The following is a 13,515-nucleotide window of genomic DNA, read 5'->3' as shown; positions in this document are numbered from 1 at the left end:
AAAAGCAACATTTAATACTATATTTGCATTCTCTTTTAAATAAGATGATCTGTTTTAAAACAAACAAGTGAACTACACTAACTTGCTCAATTCCTTGCTTCGTTGTATTCATATTAATGTAGAACGTAATTCTAGATTGTGCTCTGCAATAATCCCTCCTTTCTTTATTATAATATAAAGTTGCTGCTGTTGCAGAGATTCAATGCTGATGTGATGAGATTATCGTGTTCACGCTATCAGTATGCTAGAAGTGTGGTCACTTATTTGGATAGCCAATGGAGTTGCTATTTTCTGTGAAATCTGAAGGTTTGCATATAGTATAATTTACTTCCCTGCTGAGGCTCATGCTGAGTTATCCTTTTTGCTAACGCTAATTTGCCACTCCAGCAGGGCCAGTGTGGACACAGAAAAATATAAAAAAGAACACTAACTCTAAAGGTAGTGAGCAAGAAAAGAAAACAATCAGCAAATTCCATGTTGGAAGAATAACCAACATAAAGAACCGGAGTACTTGTGGCACCTTGGAGACTAACAAATTTATTAGAGCATAAGCTTTTGTGGGCTACAGCCCACTTCATCGGATTCATAAAATGGAACATATATAGTAAGATATATACAGATAAGTTGGAAGTTACTATGCAAACTATGAGAGGCTAATTAGTTAAGATGAGCTATTATCAGCAGGAGAGAAAAACTTTGTAGTATCTAGTTTGTATATTAATTCAAGCTCAGCAGTTTCTCGTTGGAGTCTGTTTTTGAAGCTTTTTTGTTGCAAAATTGCCACCCTTAAATCTTTTACTGAGTCGCCAGAGAGGTTGAAGTGTTCTCTTACCGGTTTTGGAATGTTATGATTCCTGATGTCAGATTTGTGTCCATTCTTTTGTGTAGAGACTGTCCGGTTTGGATAGTGTACATGGCAGAGAGGCATTGCTGGCACATGATGGCATATATCACATTGGTAGAGGTGCAGGTGAACGAGCCTCTGATAGTGTGGCTGATGTGATTAGGTCCCATGATGGTGTCACTTGAATAGATATGTGGACAGAGTTGGCATCGGGCTTTGTTGCAAGGATAGGTTCCTGGGTTAGTGTTTTTGTTGTGTGGTGTGTGGTTGCTGGTGAGTATTTGCTTCAGGTTGGGGGGCTGTCTGTAAGCGAGGACTGGTCTGTCTCCCAAGATCTGTGTCAGTGAGGGATCATTTTTCAGGATAGGCTGTAAATCTTTGATGCGCTGGAGAGGTTTTAGTTGGGGGCTGAAGGTGACAGCTAGTGGCATTCGGTTATTTTCTTTGTTGGGCCTGTCCTGTAGTAGGTGACTTCTGGGTACTCGTCTGGCTCTGTCAGTCTGTTTTTTCACTTCAGCAGGTGGGTATTGTAGTTTTAAGAACACTTGATAGAAATCTTGTAGGTGTTTGTCTCTGTATTAGGGATTGGAGCAAATGCGGTTGTATCATATAGGGTGGTGTTTATGTGACCATCGCTTATTAGCACAGTAATTTCCAGGAAATGGACCGCTTGTGTGGATTGGTCTAGGCTGAGGTTGATGGTGGGATGGAAATTGTTGAAATCATGGTGGAATTTCTCAAGGGCTTCTTTTCCATGGGTCCCGATGATGAAGATGTCATCAATGTAGCGCAAGTAGAGCAGGGGCATTAGGGGACGAGAGCTAAGGAAGCGTTCTCAGTCAGCCATAAAAATGTTGGCATACCATGGGGCCATGCGGGTACCCATAGCAGTGCCGCTGATTTGAAGGTATACATTGTCCCCAAATGTGAAATAGTTATGGGTGAGGACAAAGTCAAAGTTCAGCCACCAGGTTTGCCGTGACATTATCGGGGATACTGTTCCTGATAGCTTGTAGTCCATCTTTGTGTGGAATGTTGGTGTAAAGGGCTTCCACATCCATAGTGGCCAGGATGGTGTTTTCTGGAAGATCGCCGATGGATTGTAGTTTCCTCAGGAAGTCCAGTGGTATCTTGAAGATAGCTGGGAGTGCTGGTAGCGTAGGGCCTGAGGAGAGAGTCCACGTAGCCAGACAATCCTCCTGTCAGGGTGCCAATGCCTGAGATGATGGGGCATCCAGGATTTCCAGGTTTATGGATCTTGGGAAGAGATAGAATACCCCTGGTCGGGGTTCTAGACATGTGTCTGCACAGATCTGTTTCTGTGCTTTTTCAGGGAGTTTCTTGAGCAGATGGTGTAGTTTCTTTTGGTAATCCTCAGTGGGATCAGAGGATAATGGCCTGTAGAATGTGGAGTCAGAGAGTTGCCTAGCAGCCTCTTGTTCATATTCCAACTTATTCATGATGACAGCACCTCCTTTGTCAGCCTTTTTGATTATGATGTCAGAGTTGTTCCTGCGGCGGCTGATGGCGTTGTGTTCAGCACGGCTGAGGTTATGGGGCAAGTGATGCTGCTTTTCCACAATTTCAGCCCGTGCACGTTGACGGAAGCAATCTATGTAGAAGTCCAGTCCGTTGTTTTGACCTTTAGGAGGAGTCCACGCAGAATCCTTTTTTTTTTTTGTAGTGTTGGTAGGAAAGATTCTGTGGGTTAGTATGTTGTTCAGAGGTATGCTGGGAATATTCTTTGAGTCGGAGACGTCGAAAATAGGATTCGAGGTCACCACAGAACTGTATTATGTTCTTGTGTGTGGAGGGAGAAAAGGAGAGGCCCCGAGATACGACAGATTCTTCTGCCGGGCTAAGAGTATAGCTGGAAAGATTAACAATATTGTTGGGTGGGTTAAGGGAACCACTGTTGTGGCTCCTTGTGGCATGTAGTAGTTTAGATAGTTCAGTGTCCTTTTTCCTTTGTATAGAAGCAAAGTTTGTGTTGTAAATGGCTCGTTCACCTGCACATCTGCCAATGTGATATGTGCCAGCAATGCCCCTCTGCCATGTACATTGGCCAAACCAGACAGTCTCTACGCAAAAGAATAAATGGACACAAATCTGACATCAGGAATCATAACATTCAAAAACCATAGGAGAACACTTCAACCTCTCTGGCCACTCAGTAAAAGATTTAAGGGTGGCAATTTTGCAACAGAAAAGCTTCAAAAACAGACTCCAACAAGAAACTGCAGAGCTTGGATTAATATGCAAACTAGATACCATTAACTTGGGTTTAAATAAAGACTGGGAGTGGCTGGGTCAGTACACATATTGAATCTATTTCCTTAAGTATCCTCACACCTTCTTGTCAACTGTCTAAATGGACCATCTTGATTACCACTACAAAAGTTTTTTTTTTCTCCTGCTGATAATAGCTCATCTTAACTAATTAGCCTCTCACAGTTTGTATGGTAACTTCCAACTTATTTGTGTGTGTGTGTGTACACACAAATATATATCTTACTATATGTTCCATTCTATGCATCCGATGAAGTGGGCTGTAGCCCACGAAAGCCTATGCTCTAATAAACTTGTTAGTCTCTAAGGTGCCACAAGTACTCCTGTTCTCTTTGCGGATACAGACTAACACGGCTGCTACTCTGAAACCAACAAAAAGAAGAATTTTAGTTAAAAAAAGTTAAGTATAGCATTTGATTCATGGAGAGAAACAGCAAATTGTTGTGGTGTTCAGAATAGTTTCTAATAGTATATTAAACATTAATAGCTCAACATTTAGTAAGGCTTCTTGGACACATGCAATATTGACACGTTTCAGAGAGAAAATAAACTGTTAAACAACATGAAGGGGTTTCTGAGAGAACTTGTAAATCTGAAAATAAACAGACCAGCTGCTTGTTTTGTTTTGCATGCTTTTGTATGGGTATACTATCCTCTCATGCTTCCTGCCAGCAGGATATTGCAATTTACAAGAATCCTGGACTTGACTCTTTTGTGGAACAGGATTTGTGTGGACCTCACAAATGCTAGTGCTCAAGAATGGGGCCAGCTGGCAAAGCTGAAGAATAGCATGGTATGCCTATATGTGATGCGAGGAAACACGCTCATATCAGTCCTTTGTGTTTCCCAGATAAATATTGGGCTTTAATTTATATTGCAGCTCTTCTTTTAGAGCTGATGTAATTTTTACAGTATCAAGGAACATCTAAAATGATCTGAATTCAGGCCTGTAAGTGTCCTATGATGAGACTGTCTTTGAAACATGTGTTACTTTAACTTGACACAGCCCTTAACTTAGAATTTCTTTGCTTGTCACAAATTTTAATGTTCATAGCTTTTAAAAAAAATATTTAATATTTATTCAACATATAAGAACTTAAAATATTAGGTTATAGACTAATGGCCAGTAAATATATAGGGGGCTATTATTTGTAATAGACTAGTAGATATGTAAAGGGATTGGAAAATATCATGTCATCATTTCAAATTGTAGGAAGTTTGCCACTTTTTTTTTTTTTTTTTTTTTTGGGGAAGGACGGTTGTGGAAAAGAATATCACCTGTTATGCAAATGCATTTATACACTTCATGCAACAATACTGTGCAGTTACTATTAACCAGTTATTAAGTGAGGACACTGTTTTCTAGGGGGGTTGTATGCTTGTGTGGCATAATGCATAACTTATATAGGTTATTGTAAATATAATATCCATTGTTTGATCTTCTCTTGTTGCTCTGCTTTCCAAGCTGTATTCCTTTTTCTCCAGAAAATGGTTGGGCATAGAATGGTGAGGCAGATGAATGCAGGAGCAACACCAGTGTATACGTATCAAATTACTTGGATCCTGCATTTGATTAGAGTTGTTTTCTGCATGAGAACAGGACATTGCTGATGAAGCTGAGGAATTTTTCAGGCTGTACCATTAAGGCAAACTACAAGTTTTGTTTTTTTTCTTTTGTGTGAAAAGACCTTTCTCTGCATAGTAGTAGTGGAAGCCATCTTGCTGAAAGTGATGTCATGGAAGACACCAGTTCTGAACAAGCCAAATATAAAACCAAGTCAGCTGCTTTATTTTTTTGTAAAATCTTAATGATTATAATTTTCTGAACACAATTTTATTTCCTATTTAAAGGTTTTTTTGATAAGTTAACTTTACACAACAGGGAACTGGTTTAGTCTTCCCTTGGTCTCATGCGAAAGTTCCAAATCCTGCTTTAATCTTAATTGTATCAAAAAAACCTTTTAAAAACTGTGTTTATGTATAAAATTCAAGTATAATGTACAACCATTATAAAAGCAGGATGGTAACTGGTTCAGTCTTGTAGTGAGCTCTTGGATAACAATGCCATCAGATTGCAGCATTTTTTCAGCAAAATGGCTGCCACCAACGTGGATCAGATAGTAATTGTAAAAAGATCTGGAATTGGAGTAGCCATTGATATTTTGTTTTCAGGTACATTCCTCAGTTTATAGTGAATTTTGAAACAAAAAACTGAAGAATGCTTGTTGAGCAAAATGAAAAGTTTGTGTAAATTATGACTTTACCATGAATGTGAATAATTGAAGACTTGGAGAAAATACGCAATTTGTTGCAGACTGTCAGAGGAGTTCATACTTTGCCTCGTTTTTCTTTGATTTCTTTATGCTGCTTTAAAGTAGATAAATTTGGGCTTGTTTCATTGTTCTCTCATTCCCTCTGTAAGAGAGGTGTAAACAAGGTGCAGACAAACATTTCCAGATTCTGTTTCAGAAAGCTGACACTTTGCTTGTTCATTCATATGGATGTTTAATGTCAGACACACCTTTAGAGCAAATAACCAGATATTACATTAGGAATAATACACTGCAGAATTTAAGGTGGAACTGTTAAAAAAGCCCTCCCAATGCTTGTCTTCCTAGCCCAGGGTAAAAAGGGCCAGAGCCACCCTGACCCCCTCATTCCTTTTCACTGCAGGGATCAGTCAAAGTGTGTGTACGCTTGTTACACTCTTTCTCTTAGAGAAAGATACTTCTACTTTTTCTGTACGTATTTAGTTGTTCATAGTGAGAGGTATTTTTTAGCAATTTTTTGTTTTATATACATTTTTCTCTCGACTTTGAGCTCAGTCCTGGGGTATGCCTAAATATCTGGGATTTAAGTGCTGTTCTGGCTGTAGTAATTCTGTACATCAGCAACCCTCATTATAGTTGTTTAAAGTGTTCAGGAGAGAGCCATGTCAGACATAAGTGTCCTGTCTGAAGGAGGTTTAAGACTAAGATGATTTGGGAAGTTTGACTTTGGCATAACCTGATGGTGTCAGCTGTGTGCTCCACTCAGGAACATCATATATGAGGCTTGGACTCTGTCTCAGAGTGTACTCTGAGACAGTGGATTCCCCTTGGAGGGAACCGAAGAGAAGGTGTTCTGTTGTATTGCATAAACACCATAAGAAGTTGGACACTTAGTTCCTCCAGTCAGAAAAAGCCCTCTTCCTCTTTGAAAACCAGGTCCTCAATGGAGACTCATAGGAAGAAATCTGGTACCAAGATTAGAGCTCAGCCTGCTCCACATAGGCACTCCGCAGTATTTCATTCATCCTCTAACAATATAGTGTTGTTGACTCTAGCACCTTGTTTGGTACTGTTGAGATCAACTCCATTGCTGGGGCATTCTACATCAGGGGTCGGCAACCTTTCAGAAGTGCTGTACCAAGTCTTCATTTATTCACTGAAATTTAAGGTTTTATGTGCCCGTAATACATTTTAATGTTTTTAGAAGGTGTCTAAGTCTATATTATATAACTAAACTATTGTATGTAAAGTAAATAATTTTTTAAAATGTCTAAGAAGCTTAATTTAAAATTAAATTAAAATGCAGATCTTATCAGTTTAGTGTGATCCTTGCCCTTGCTTTTCGTTGCTGAGTTTTCCAATGTCTGGCATGTATTTGGGTACTTTAAACTGCACACAGGCTTCTGAGTGATCAGTTCTTAACTGGCTCTGAGAAGGACAGAGGACAGATTTTATGTGTGAAAATATCTGTTCGCACAGGTATTTAGATCCAAATGCTGAAAGCATTGCAAATGCAGTTTTCTTCAAACAGTTAAATTTCACTGGCCAGAGACATCCAGAAGGTCAGAATAGAGGCCCCATGATCTCTCTCGGTAGCTTCAAGTGCACTTCGCAGATCTCCAAACTTTGATGCCCACAGTTGAGCTTTTTAACTGAATGAGCTGCATTTCATAATCTTCAAACACCCATCCACTGAAATACAGACAAATTCAAGTCGCTTTCGTTGAATTTTCCAGGTTTAATTAGAAAAGAAAGCATTGGGCCAAATCACTGGAAATCTTGAAATCTGTCAAATTCTGATTCCAGTTCTTGCATGTACATTCCAATCTCATTGACACTGACAGTGCAATGTATTGGTAGCTTTATGTGTTGGAAGTAGCGGAAAGTCGAAGTTCGAATATCCCGAGGAAAAACTGCTAGTTTAACAAATGCCTTCCAGGCTTCATAAAGATCCAGAACCATTTGCCCGGTACCCTGGAGACAGAGGTTGAGTTTGTTTAGGTGAGCGGTGATGTCAATTAGAAACATGAGCTTACACAGCCATTTGTCATCATCCAGTTCAGAGTAGTTTTGTCCTTTTTCTGACTAAAAGGCCTTGATTGCATCAAAACAGTTTACAAAGCGCACCAAAACCTTGCCACGACTTAGCCACCAAATGTTGCTCTGAAGTGGAATGTCATAAGCACTGTCCCTCTCTTCTGGGAGTCAGTCAAAGCAGATAGAGCAACAAGGCAATTGACAATTTGCACCACTGTTTTCATCACATTATTAAGCTCTGAATTAGAAATTTTAGCACACAGGTTTTCTTGATGGATGATACAGTGAAATTTGACTGTTGGGCGACCAATTTGATCTTCAAGTAACTTTACAAATCCCTTCTGTTTTCTGACCATGGCAGGAGCACCATCTGTTGTGTCTCCAAAATATTTTTCAGATGTCAACTCCTCATTCTTCAGATTGGTTTACAAAGCTTTCCACTATATCTTACCCCTTTGTTGTGCCATGCAGGGGTTTTAGGCAACAAAGCTCCTCTTGGATTTCATCAGAAGCACATCTTGCAACAACTGCCAAACGTGGAACGTCGTTTATATCCACGCTGTCATCAACTGCAACGCTAAACACTGCTGTGTCTTTTAATGCAGTCTCGTCTGCTTTTCGTTAATGTTTTCTGCCATTTTGCTTATGCGTCTCTCAACTGTTCTGGCGGAGACAGGTAGTTTATATTCTAGATATGATCGTGTCTTTATTTGGCAAATCATTGAACAAAACCTCCGAACTGCTGAGAAATATTTTTTTATATATATATTTTCCCCATCTGTTTTTTGCAATGTACTGTGCAATCTTGTAACTTCCTTTGGTAGCTTGATTTTTACTTACACTTAAGCATTTAAAAACACTGCTTTGCTTCTCATATCCTGCTACTGCCTTTTTAATCAATTCAGTCTTGTCTGCTTCGTCAAGAAAGGTTTTCTCTTGCTTCATTTCAGAATGTCATTGAACACTTGATGTGCAACACACAGCACTTTCACAACAGAAAGCACAAACGGCACAGTTCTTCTTTTGAATAAATCCAAATGTCTGTCCAAGAAGGCTGAAATGAACAGACATCTAACTTTGCTTTCTCAGGAGCTGACATTTTGTCAAATGTACCCCTCAACTTACAATGGGGGGAAAAATGGCAACAGAGGGGCACGCACAAGGTCAAACACAGTGCAGTGTCACACATGGCCTGATATAAGCAGCAAATGAGGACTTAAATATCCCAGTGGCCTCTTGCCCCAGGCTGGGCCAGTGGAGGACAGCTGCGGGCGGTTGCAGAGTGCCAGGCTGAGGCCAGGACCCCAGGCCAGCAGCGGAGCCCCCTGGACCAGTGGCTGGGACTGGCAGCGGGCTGAGCAGGGCTGGCAGCTGGGACCCCGGGTTGGTGGCCGGGATCCTGGGCTGAGCGGCAGAGTGCATTTGATCACCATCAAGGCACCATACTCTGCCCGGTGCCGAACTTGGTACTGAGTCAGGTACTCAGTAAGAAGATGTTTCCTTCAGTGCGTGACCCTTCTGGTGCAGAGATACAACAGAACAGACATTACAGTGCAACCCTTCCATAGTTCATCCTCGTCACCAGGTGAGGCTACTATCTGAGTCATCCTCTCTGGTTCCTGAGGATTACAAAACATACCAGGAACTTATGATAAAGGTAGCCACTGCTCTGGGAATTCCAGTAGAACTGGTTCAGGGCAATTCTCACAAGTTAAAGGATATTTTATGTACTATAGGACATGCTAGAGTGGTTTTACCTATTGATAATGTTCTCTTGGAGCACACCAAAATCCTTTTGGCAAACTTTCTCTCCTCTCTGACACCCGCTGCCAAAAGGACTGAGGAAAGGTGCAAATTCCCTCTCGGGGTCATGGGTACTTTTATTCACACCCAACTGCAGGATCTTTGGTTAATATAAATGCAAGACAAGGACAATCTAAATGTACTCCCAAAGACAAAAACATGAAGAAATGGGATTTGTTTGGAAGGAAAGTTTATTCATTATCAGGAATACAGTTGAAAATTACAAACTAACAGACTCTTGTTTGCTTGCTGTGATTACTCCAATAGGGACTCAGTGCTACAATTCCTTGACTTGTTGCCAGACATGAGAGGGAATACAGAGCACTTATCAGTAAGGCTATATTTTAATCATGGGTATTTTTAGTAAAAGTCACAGGCAGTAAACAAAATTCACAGCCTGTGACCTGTCCATGACTTTTACTATACACCCCTCACTAAAACTTGGGCGGGGGAAGGCTCAGGGGACTGCCTGGGGGATGTTGTTACTGGTGCTTGGGGGTGTGTGTGTGTGTGTGTGTGTGTGTGTGTGTGAGAGACACAGCTCGGCGGGGGGGGGGAGCGCCACCATGTGTGAGTGGGGAGGTGCTGGGGGTGGGGGAGGGTTGGCAGAGCTGGAGCAGGCTCCCTACCCTGAGCTCCACATGCTGCCTCCACTCTGTCCTAATCCCTGGTTCTTCAGCTCTAGAGCAGTCTGCTCTAGCCGCTTCTCCACCCCCAGGTACTGTATAAGTGGGAAGGGAGGGACCCAGGCCCACCCTCTACTCTGGTTCCCGAGCCAGGGACCCTCTAGTGGCAGCCTCCCTGCCCTCCTTCTCTCCCCTTGTCTGACTGTCCCTGTGCTACTTCCCTTCTGGCCCCTCGCACCCTCTAGGCCCTTTCTATCGCGGCCTGCAGTCTGGCAGGTATTGGGCCAGAGCCCTACTATGCTCCCCCTAAGCCTCCCCAGCACTGCTCTGTTCGAGATACTGGTCTCCTGCTCCGCAGACAAACCTTCCCCCATGAAGGTCTGGGACAGACTGCCTGCTCCCTTCCTGGTTAGCCTTTATAAAGGGCCTAGCCTAGCCCTGATTGGCTGGCTGTAATACTGGTCCTGATTGGCTCTCTAACAGGCCCGCCCTGATTGGCTGCCGCCTTGCGCAGTTGCTCTGGCCTGTTGTAGCCCAATCTGGCATGGGTGTGGGGCACCACCCCACCACACCGTGTAGCATTTGACCTGAGTAGGACGGTATTTGTCTCAGGCCAGGTTTCAGGAGATATTGGACCCATGCGAAGACTTAAAGGCGTATCCTTGTATTACAATGAGCGATTGTCTGAAGCTTGTAGGTCACATGCAGCTTTTACATATGTGACTCATCATGCCAGACTTCACCTCAGAATCATGAATAAATGGTTGAAATCTGTCTATTGTTCCTCTTGTCATCTGCTGGAGAAGCTGACTCATGTACCAAGAAGTGTCTTGATGTCCCTGGACTGGTGGATGGACCCTGCCAGTGTATGCAGTGAGGTTCCTTTTGCCCCAACTGTGCTCTCCATTACCCTAGTTGTATGTGATTCATTTCTTGGTTGGGGAGCTCATGTAGAGAACTTTGAGACTCAGGGTCTCTGGTCAGTGTAGGATTCCTCCACACCAGTGTTTTGGGAGCTTTGTGTTTTGAGCTGTTCACCTGGCCTGTCAAGTTTCTTCCCCACATCAAAGGTTGTTCAGTACAGGTGTCCACAGACAACACAATTGCAGCGTTTTATCTAAATAAGTAGGGAGGAACTAGGTCAGACTCCCTTTGCCAAGAAGGAAAGAGCTTCCAGTCTTCCTGCATCAGGAGTTATATAATGCTCAAAGCCTCTCTCTTTCCTAGGTCTCAGAGCTAGCTAGCATACCATTTTTCTGCAGATCATTCAGCAGAGACCATGAGTCATCCCTCAGTCTGACATAGCAAAGTCTCTATTTTTCAGATTTTGGGAATGCAACCTGACAGGAAATGTCATCAGTTCTGTTCAAGGATAGGTCACAAACCAGGTAGGCTACTATTCTGGAAGGGGAAACTTCTGTATGCTTCCCTTCCCTATCCCTATGGTCCTGAGTTTTGAGCAAGTTTAGACAGGATCGTGCCACAATAATTTTTATAGTGCCATCCTGACCTTGTCAGGATTGGTTCTCGGATCTGTTAGCCTTTCAATTCAGGATCCTGTAATGCTCCCTCAGGTCTTGGTTGTAGTTTTGCAGGACCACAACTGTTCCAGCCCTCTCAGCATGCGCATGACTGCATAGATGCTCAATGGTTAACTCCCCAGGAAGCTCTCTGTTCGAGTTGGAAATCTGCTTTAAAATATCAGGAAACCTTCTATACCTACCCCAGGAAATAGCTGATGGAAGAGGTTCCCAGTGTGGTTCCAGCAGAAAGATACCTCTCCTTTATGGGCTCCAATTCTGTTTATACTGGTTATCCTGCTTCACCTAACAGATCAGGGACTTTGCAAGTTCACTGAGAGTTCATCTGGCAAATCTCTTCACATGCTTCCACGTGTAGAGGGAAGATACGTCTTTTCAACTGTGTGACTGTTAGGTTCTTGAAAGGTTTGGACAGTTTCTTCCCACCTATTTGAGACCCCACACCATTTTAATTTTAATGGAACCCATTTTTGAACCTATGTCTGGGTTTTTTCTTTCTCTCAATGATGGTAACATTCCTGGTAGCTATCACTTTAGTTGGGAGGGTAGTAGAACTCCAGGCTTTGGTGGGTGACCCTCTTTACATGGTGTCTTGTAAAGATTGTTTGCATCGACACCCCATATTGCTTACCAAAGTAGTATAGATTTTTTTTTTTTTAAAATCTCAATCAGACTGTATATTTACCAGTCTCTTTTCTGAGATGAGGAAAATGTCATACTTTGGATGTTCTCAGGGTGCTAGTCTTTTTCCTGCATGGGACTAAAGAGTTGAACATCTCTCTGCAATTTTGTGTCTCTTGCTGACAGGATGAAGGGCAACCTGTCACTTTGCAGAGGATATCTTTCTGGATCTTCTCCTGTATTTGTCTATGCTATGATGTTCTGATGTTCCACTGCCTCAAAGCGTTTTGGCGCACACTGCAATATCATAAGCAGCACTGGCTGCTGCTTTTTTTTTCCTTTTTTTTTTTTTTTTTTTTTTTTAAAAGGTCGTGACATTTGCAAGGCTATGACTTGGTTGATTCATACCTTCACTGTCATTATGCTCTCTCCCAGGCCTTAAAGAGACTATGCTAGATTTGGGAAAGTGGTATTGCAATCCTTGTTTAGGTAGGCTCCAATATCCTTCTCCATCTGGAACTGCTTATGAGTTGCCTAAAGTGGAATGGGCGAGTGCAAGCACTCGAAGGAAAAATTGCATACCTGTTGTTCTTTGAGATGTGTGGCGCATGGTGCTTCCGTGACCAACCCTCCTTCCCCTCTTTATCAGAGTCACAGCTAATACTGGTCTCTGGTGTGAAGGGACTTGGGGGTTGCTCTGCCTCTTTATGCTGTTGGCTAGCAACATGAGAGTGTAGGGGGCACGGTGCTGCCCTGATGGGTTTTGTTATGCGAAAAAGTTCCCTGCTTCAGTTGACTGGCACATGAACATACCTAAAGTGGAACTGATACGTGCATCACCGCTCAGAGGACAACAATTACCGAAGAGGTATATCACCGTTTTATTGTAGTAAGAAGCTGGTCAGGGAGGGGCACTGTGCTAGAACCATAGAGTGTTAACAGCTTTAAGTGCTAACAAGCTTACCTTCAAACTGTACTAGCTTGGCTGTCTGGGCAGTCATTTATGAAAAACTAATCAACTCAAACTGTTTTTAATCTAACTCTGTGGCTGCTAACAGAGGCACAGAAATGTTTTGAAGGTGTTTCAGTGAGAAATATAGCACTTGCAGAATTTTGGCTTCTAAATATAGAAGAGACCGAAACTAACATTGTGATACCCTTTCAGTCTAAATGGGTGTAAAGTGCATTTGAGTTAAAAGCCAGCATGTACAGTAGAACTTGAGAATTCTAAACACCTCGGGAATGGAGGTTTGTAACTCTGAACAAAATGTTGTGGTGGTTCTTTCAAAAGTTTACAGCATAACATTGACTTTATACAGTTTTGAAACTTAGTGTGCAGAAGAAAAATGCTGCTTTTAACCCTCTTAACTGAAATGAAACAAGCAGAGAAACAGTTTCCTTACCTTGTCAGTTTTTTTTAAACTCCCCCTCCCCTTTTTTGTGGTTTATGCTTAACACAGTTCTGTACTGTACAGTATTTGCTT

General features: G+C 42.1%; 1 protein-coding gene across 4 annotated transcripts in view; it reads left to right on the top strand.

Moving 5' to 3' along the window:
• ZRANB1 (zinc finger RANBP2-type containing 1) overlaps window positions 1-13,515 on the top strand; it is a 69,847-nt gene that overhangs the window by 9,383 nt on the left and 46,949 nt on the right. The gene's annotated exons all lie outside the window — the stretch shown is intronic.

This window comes from Lepidochelys olivacea (genome assembly GCF_965140295.1).
Source record: "Lepidochelys olivacea isolate rLepOli2 genome assembly, chromosome: 7".
Lineage (NCBI taxonomy): Eukaryota > Metazoa > Chordata > Testudines > Cheloniidae > Lepidochelys > Lepidochelys olivacea.
The sequence above is the reverse complement of the archived record's forward strand: the minus strand, read 5'-3'. Positions and strand labels throughout refer to the sequence as shown.